The sequence below is a fragment of the Pinus tabuliformis genome, chromosome 1_2 (genome assembly GCF_031772625.1).
Source record: "Pinus tabuliformis cultivar Carrire ecotype Pingquan chromosome 1_2, CPIR1, whole genome shotgun sequence".
Lineage (NCBI taxonomy): Eukaryota > Viridiplantae > Streptophyta > Pinopsida > Pinales > Pinaceae > Pinus > Pinus tabuliformis.
In genome coordinates this window covers 93,020,589-93,028,087 of record NC_142298.1, presented here as the reverse complement: position 1 = coordinate 93,028,087, position 7,499 = coordinate 93,020,589, and positions in this window count along the sequence as shown.

The following is a 7,499-nucleotide window of genomic DNA, read 5'->3' as shown; positions in this document are numbered from 1 at the left end:
CTTAATTGAAGTGGATTATTTTATTAAATGAATCATATTTATATTTAAAATTGACATTTTTTTAACATTTTAAATATCTTTCTATTATTAGTCTTTGCCTTTTTGGGGACGCAGGGAAATAGCTAGACACAGAAACCAAAGAAAGATTTTCCCTTTTTAAGCATAGTGTTTTTCCAATACTGAAATGAATATTCCTTATCAACCAATGAAAGGTTTTACCATCTTATTTGACCTTATATCGAGGCATACCAACCATATAAATAAGATAAATTTGAAAATTTTCATAAATTCTACTTCAAATCTATGACATAGAAGTAATGTTAGCATTAATTCTCGAACATTTAATGTTGAAAATGGAAAATAAGGAAAAAGACATAACCCATTTCTCCATAATTATCTTGTAACCCAAATGGTAGTTACAGGGTAGAAAATAGGGAAAAAGACATAACCCATTTCTCCATAATTATCTTGTAACCCAAATGGTAGTTACAGGGTATCGTGTAGCCAGCTGTTCGCATGTTAACCCAATGTCAGGCTACTAAATCCCTGTCTTCCACAGCTACTAATCCCCCGTTTGAAGCTCGGTTCAAATCCCCTGTTTGGAAGCATATCTATCAGCACGGGTCAACAGATTCTAGATACGCCCAATCTCAGTTTGAATCAGAGCCAACTGTGGGACTCGATGGCTTCCACTTTGTTTGATGCAGATTGGATTGTTGGTGAAGACTTTCATAGTAAAGACATATTGATGCAGATTGGATTATTGGTGGAGACTTTCACAATAAAGACATCTTAATTTCTGGCATAGTCAATTTTCAGTACTTTCCCTAAACCTCGAATTATCACTCGCCTCTTTCCTTCCAATTATGGACGAGGCTCTTCTCAATCGATGCCATCACGTATGTAGAGGCTCGCACCCTTCTCAGACACTTTGTTGGGTGACGTTCTTGTGAAAAGTCGGACCTTCCTGAGTTCAAGTCAAGGTCCAACCCAACCTTTTATTATTTTATAGGGTAGCTCGTGGTTAGGAATGGTCTTAATAGAGCTAGCCCAAATTGATCCTGGTATAGACTTCCCATAGTGTTTGGTCAGGGCATGCACAAAGTTGGGACGACTAACAACTACGATACGACACTATATAGGAGGTATGTTCAAGCAGGCCATCCATTCTATACATTCCATCCAATTTAAGCCATTACAGAAAGACGTAAGATGTTCACTGAATAAGTCTAGATGTAACAAGTCTGTTGACATGAAATAAGTGTTCTCCGAAGGGAATATGGCTAACATTACTGAAACTGTCCCCGTTAACATCTCTATAAATCTCATAGAATAGAAAAGAGCATATTTATCGGAGCAAATTGTTCACCTCCAGAAATTGACACACCATTTTGAAAGAGTTTCGTTGTGTGTTTGCCTAAACTTACGAAGATAAGCCAGTCATCGATCTGGTGAGAAAATTACGCTTTTGGGTTACATACCACCTCTTATCGAATCAACGTACCTATTAAGCTCACTGGGTGGGTGAACGCTTGTGGCTAGTGTTAGATTGTTTGTTCCCTTCCCGCCGCTCTAGTTGGTCAACTGATAATTCCTATCGTTGCTAGTCTACCATCCATGACTTGCAAGATACCTCTTACACAATGTTAGGAAGAATTGCAAGATACCTCTTACACAATGTTAGGAAGAATTGCAAGATACCTCTTACACAATGTTAGGAAGAATATGCTAGTCATTGGTGGATCAAACCGATATCAATGCCTCGCTAACTCCTTATAACAATGGGTTCAATACTAATGAACGTTGAACCACTAGTCCATCATATTCAATCACTAATGTAAGTTCACAGTCCATCATATTCAATCACTGATGTAAGTTCACATCATAAATGATTAGGCAACATACTCATGGAAACACAAAGCTATGAAACACATATCTTGTACTAAACTAACCCTATATAAATCCGTGGAATTTCTAAGAAATTTGAGATGCATAGTTTGGCTACCCCGGCTAAAACATGTGTGGAATTATGCACCGCTAAAATATATCTGGAATCATGCACAATTAATGGTATTCCTCTTCCATTTCGACTTCTCTGACATTCAATGTGAAGACCATAAAATCTTTTATAGGAGATCAGATAAGTTGGTTAGTGAGCATCATGATCTTAACCGTTGGGAGATTGGCCTTAATGCGGTGAATCCCTAACCTGCGTCAAAAATTTCTTGTCCTGCAACATTAACTCATGGACCATTGTGGTGACACATGGAGCACTGACACTTCCAGCGGTGAAAGATTGGAACTTGCAGAAATATTGGAACTTGTGATGGTTGTTGTGGCCTCTTTCAATCCCTGGAACACGTGAAACCAATGCACGGTCCTTCTGACAAATCTTTTCTTTTTATTTTAATTTTACTTTATTTATTATTTATTTTACTTTCTAATAAATTTTTTAATTAACATGTAGCCGGCTAGCAATCTCGCTCGGACATTCATTGCCTCGTATTTTATGTGGATGACCTGCGTATTCTTGTCCATGCTTTATCCTATGTGTAAGAAGTTATTCTTAAAGTTTATCATTTTCCACCATTCAAATGCAGCTTAATAATCAATGGAGTAAAATATGAACTCCAAAAGTCTTCAATGAATGTTACATCCCACGCAACGGTAGAAGATCTTCTCATTCAGGGTTTACTTCCACAGTTTGAATTAAATTTGAAATCTACGCAAATGTTTAATTTGTTTATTAAGGATATGCAAAGAATTGATTTCATTTTTTAGTTTACATTCCTTTTGATTTTACCTGATATGGAAATATATTTAGCTTATTTGTTTTGGATATCTGTCTATTTATCTATTGAATATAAGAAGTAGTCGTAAACTTCTTTAATTATAATCTTTGGTAGGAGACCAGACTATCCAAAAAGGTTCTTGATTAGCTGGGTCAAAAAGAGATTGGCTTTTCCTATTTATCATTTTACAGTGGAGGGATATGCACATTGTCCCATCTTCAATGCCGCTGTGCAGATTAATGGGACCTGTTATACTGGAGGACCAGCAAAGAGTAAGGTGTCAAAAAGAAAAGTTTCGTGTGAAGTAATTCAGACTATTGAACCCCAGTATTGTGAGTTTTTGTAGATGGCAAACAAACTGTTTCCATTCTCGTTATTTATTGTGAAGTACTATGCAATATCCTCACTTGCCTCCTGCTCTTAACAATATCAACTTAAAACAGAAAACTCACAAACTTCATTAATTACTTTGCTCAATTACATCACACTTATATAGGTTAAAACACAAACTAATTCCTAACCACTCATAACTAATTCTGTTTAACCACCTACAACTAATTCAGTTCAACCACTCATAACTAACCATTTCTGCATTATTCTCACATCCTCCCTTAATGGAGAAATGGATTTTCTACCATACCTAACTGACTTCTAGAACTTGTACTTTGAACATCTGTTGTATTCTCTAGATTGATCTAGTACTTTGAACATCTGCTGTATTCTCTAGATTGATCTAGCTACTGCATTAACAGAGGGTAGTTGGAATTAATACCTTTCTACCACTCCCCCTTAATTCCAACTATATAACAAATATATACTATAGCACGATATACAAGAAACTATATTCTTAATCATGACGACTTAAACTTTAACTTGCCTGCTGGTCTAAGTCTCAGCTAGGCTTACAACAAAACATTTCATTTTTGCCTTCTTATTAAAAGGTCCATGCTTGTTCCTTTTCCATTGCTGGTGCAGTTTCATCTTCACCTTTTTGGGTTTCCTTATGAAATTCCTTTGCTCCTTGCTTACATACTTAACGTCAACAACCTCTTTTGGATTGAGAGGCAATGCAAGATCTCGAACGAGGTAATTTAATTCATGTTCTCCCCACTTTCCATGAGGAACCAACGAAGGAGTCACCAAAATGCAGTCATCTTTGAACATGAGCGGCCTTCGAAGAACATCCATGGTAGTATCCTCCAAAGTAGCAGTCATCTTGAAAGTAGATCCAATAAAACTTCTAACAACCAGGCAAGTTTTAATCTCAGTGATTTCTTCAACAGCGTGATCCTCAACAACATGAGTGATTTCTTCAGGGACATGATCTTCAACAACATGAAACTCTTTGTCAATGGACTCAAAAACACTGCTAATCCCAAATGGGTTCATGAGAAAATGATCATTAAAAAGATCATTGTCTAAAATAATAGACATATCAGTTAGCTTTATCACCTGTCACAAACGGTGCTCACTAACAGCACTCTCTGGAACAAGACCCACTTACACGAGTTTTGCAACAAAACAAAGAAAACCGGGCCGACTGAAAAAGAATATGACCACGGTAAGCTTGCAAAAAAAAAAGACACCAGCAAACGATTCTCGACAGTCTTCGACAGCACCAGGCAATGTTCTGGACAGGGACTCCACGCAATGCAGCACTCCACGCAATCTTAAAACTACAGCAACGGTATACGCCCTTGCTTGCCTCACTGCCTCGGTTCTTGACAGCACCAACGTACACCCTTGCTTCAGGCCTCACTGCCTGAGAAATGCTTCCACTCGTTTTCCTTAATGGACTGGATCTGTGGTTATATGGTCTGTAATTGGACACGTATCGGGCATAAAACAAGATGCGCAGACTTTCAAGTTTAGCAAAACTTGACTCCACAAAAAACTCGACTCAACAAAAAATGCACCGAAACAAAGGAGAAGGGTCTTATTTCAACAAGACGGCCATAAAAACTGGCTCCACGCAGCCTTTCTTGATGGCTCACGAGCAACGACACCTTGCTTCTCAACGGTTCTGCGTTCTTCTGCGTTCTGGCAGCATGCAAACGCACAGCACAACGGATGGCTGCAACAGTTCTCGGATGGCAAGAATCTGCACACGACGGTTTTGGTGTTCTGGCAGCACGCGAACGGTTCTTGATACGCACAACAGCAACTGCTACCCGAGTTCTTGACAGGGGTCTTGGCAGCACACCAGCAAGTGGATTCTGGACAGGGCATTCTTGACAGCGTTCTGGACAACGACGGACTGCACCAGCAACGTTCTCACGACAGATCTCGCTTCTGGCAGATTCTCGACAGCTTCTCAACAACGCCAACAACAAAAAACAATTCGGCATCACACGCCAATACAGTTAAGGCTTCAATGCGTCTCACTGACGGTTCTCAACAGCTGGACAGGGACGGTTCTCTCTTCACAATGGCGGCAGCGGACAGCCTCCCTTTCAACATCAACTGACGGCTTCAAAGATCGTCTTGCTTCCTTCAACGCTTCAAAGTCGTCTTGCTTCCTTCAACCGGCGTCAACACACAGGGTTACAACTGCGGCTTTAGACAAGGACGAGAGCAGACAAATACTTTACCTCACTCAAAACTCCAACGCACAACGCCCTCTTCTCAACACAGCGTCACAACTTTACAATACTGCAACTAAGCTGAAACCCTCAGCTGCACATATGCACAACTCCAACTCAAAGGCTCCAAAGCTAGCCTCACACTTGTGCAACACTCAAACAGCGGCACTCAGCAGCACCCTAGCGGGTCTCAGGGCTCTCGGCATCTCCAGCAGCAACAGACAAAACACTCGGTTCCACAGCTTCGCAGGTGGCACAAACAAGTTCACTCTTCAACAGCAGATCCGACCTCACGCAAACACCACTCGGCCTTCCTCACCTGCGCTCTCACCCCAGCTCAAACCCTTAGCTCTGATACCAACTTAAAACAGAAAACTCACAAACTTCATTAATTACTTTACTCAATTACATCACACTTATATAGGGTAAAACACAAACTAATTGCTAACCACTCATAACTAATTCTGTTTAACCACCTACAACTAATTCAGTTCAACCACTCATAACTAAACTTTTCTGCATTATTCTCACATATCAATTGTTGACAATTCATCGGAATCTCATGTCAAGGAATCCTTTCTTCGTTGTTATACTTAATCCTGAAAGCACAGATTCTCGACATTCACCTCGAGAATGTGATGTGATCCAATCTAAATTGAAGATGCCAATTGATAACATGTTGTTCAATAATCAGCTACTGGCAACAACTGAGTCTGAAATTAGTCAAGCAAAGTTTACTTTGAGAATATCGTTAATGTTGAAAAAGTTCAGAAATTATACATGTGGACAACCTAGCTATTGTTGAAAAAGTGTTAAATTTGGACAACCCGTGTGGAGTTAAACAAAGTCTAAATGAAACAAAAGAATTACATCACAAGGAGAATGCTGAAGTTGAGGCACTATCAAAGATCTACTTAAGCAGGGTACACTTATACGGTTTCAAGTGAGCTTAAAGTTTACTTAAATCCTCTATTAAAAATACCTAGTTTATTTTCCATTTCTTTTCATTTTCACGTTCAAAACTCTATTTATTTAATTTTTTTCTTAGATATATTTATTTATCTATTTAATATATTGGGTTGTTGTCAACTCAACTTAATTATATTCTCTGTCTACCAAGCAAGAGAGAAGTTTATCTAAAAATGTTTTTAATTAACTGGCTCAATAGAAGTTGTCTCTTCCTATTTATCATTTTACAAGGGAGAGATATGCACATTTTCTTCCACTCTGCAGATTAATGGGGCCTCTTCATTGGAGGCCCAACAAAGAGTAAAAAGGAGGCTACAAGTAAAGTTGCATGTGAAGCAATTCGGGCAATTGAGCTTCATTGTTGTTAGCTTTGTAAAGATAAAACAAATGGTTCCCATTTTCCCATTACTAAGTAATATGTAATATCCTTATTTTCCTTTTACTTCGAACAATATTAGTTGTTGCTTATTCATTTGGAAGCTCATTTCACCGAATTATTTCTCATGTGTTGAGCTTCACTTTGAAACAACTATAAAAAAGTGATTCTGGGCATCCAACTGGAGAATGAAATGTGATCCAGTCTAATTTGAAGATGTCAGTTGATAACCTGACTTCTATTAATCAACTATTGGGAGAAACTAATTGTGAATTTAAGACTGAGAAGTTAATTGTTGAAAAAAAGTTCAGAAATGATAGATGTGGACGACCCAAGTGAAGTTAGATAGCCTCTTCAAAAGGAAAAGGTGAATGATGTATTTGAATATGAAAATAGTGTGTCAAATATAAATTAGACAAATTCAACAGTGGCAGAGAAACCTCATAACCAGCTTAAGCAGGATCATTTTCGGGCACAAGTAGGGCAACTGAAACAACAAATCAGAGATTTCCATCAAGATAAACAAAATGAATGCAAGGAGATTGAAGTAGAGAAGCAAAGCAGTCAGAAAGTCCGTTTCAGAGAGTCCATTAACGAGAGAAGCAAGTTCTAAAATTCATTTCTTCAAAGTTCACGAAGTCATTTTCAGAAAGTCCATTGGTGAGAGAAGCAAGTTCTAGAATTCATTTCTTTAAAGTTTAGGAAATACTCCCCTTCATTTACCCACTGTTGCGGTTTCTCAATGTATAATATGAATAGCCTTACTTCACCACATTGTCA